This window comes from Salmo salar, chromosome ssa17, assembly GCF_905237065.1.
Source record: "Salmo salar chromosome ssa17, Ssal_v3.1, whole genome shotgun sequence".
Taxonomy (NCBI): domain Eukaryota; kingdom Metazoa; phylum Chordata; class Actinopteri; order Salmoniformes; family Salmonidae; genus Salmo; species Salmo salar.
In genome coordinates, this window is record NC_059458.1 from 6,213,135 (window position 1) to 6,214,158 (window position 1,024).

The window sequence follows — 1,024 nt, forward strand, 5'->3', positions numbered from 1 at the left end:
GCAAGAGAGATGGAGAGGGAGAAAGAGAGGAGGGGATTGCTGACAGCGTGAGAGAGGGAGGGGGGCTGTGTAGACAGGCACACAGCAGCAGTCACTCTCCTCCTCCTCCTCCCAATCCCTCCAACTACCCCGGAGTGGATAGCCCTCCCTCCTCTTCTTCAGTCAAATGGTTAAGGTTGTATCACACGGGAGAAGGGGAGAGATTGAAAGAGAACTTCTGTGCCGTGATCAGTACTTGATATCTGTGGGTAATGTAGCTGTCTAATGTAGCTGAGCTCCTTTGTACATGTGCGTCCCATGTACATGATGCATTATGCCTCTGATATTGTAGGACTGCCTCTAAGCCATGGTAGAGTGGTTAACACTCCCGGCTTTACGCACATGTACGATTCCCCGCATGAGACGGATTCAATAACTGATGCCACCTCTCACGCTTTGTTTCCTCTTTACCTGCCACCTCTGTTTCTGATATATCTGTAAAAAATTATAATAATATGCAAGCAGAGTGAATCTCCACCCTCCTTTAAAAAATACTGCCTCTAAATCTCTTTAGGGCTGCATCTGAGCCACCCTACAGAATATGTGTGGGTGGCCCAGTTCACAGGGCTCTGACTATGACTGGCAGCCTTTTATTTAATTCTATTTAACCCTTATTTTACCAGGTAACTTGACTGAGAACACATTCTCATTTACAGCAACGACCTGGGGAATAATCACAGGGGAGAGGAGAGGGGATGGATGAGCCAATAAAATACAATTTTATTTGTCACTTGTGCTGAACACAACAGGTGTAGACATTACCGTGAAATGCTTACTTACAAGCCCTTAACCAACAAAGCAGGTTTAAGAAAATAGAGTTAAGAAAATACTTACTAAATAAGCTAAAGTTAAAAAAAGCTAACAATAAAATAACAATAATGAGGCTATCTACAGGGGGTACCGGTACCGAGTCAATGTGCCAGGGTACAGATTAGTCAAGGGAATTTGTATATGTACAGTTTAAGTCGGAAGTTTACATACAGTT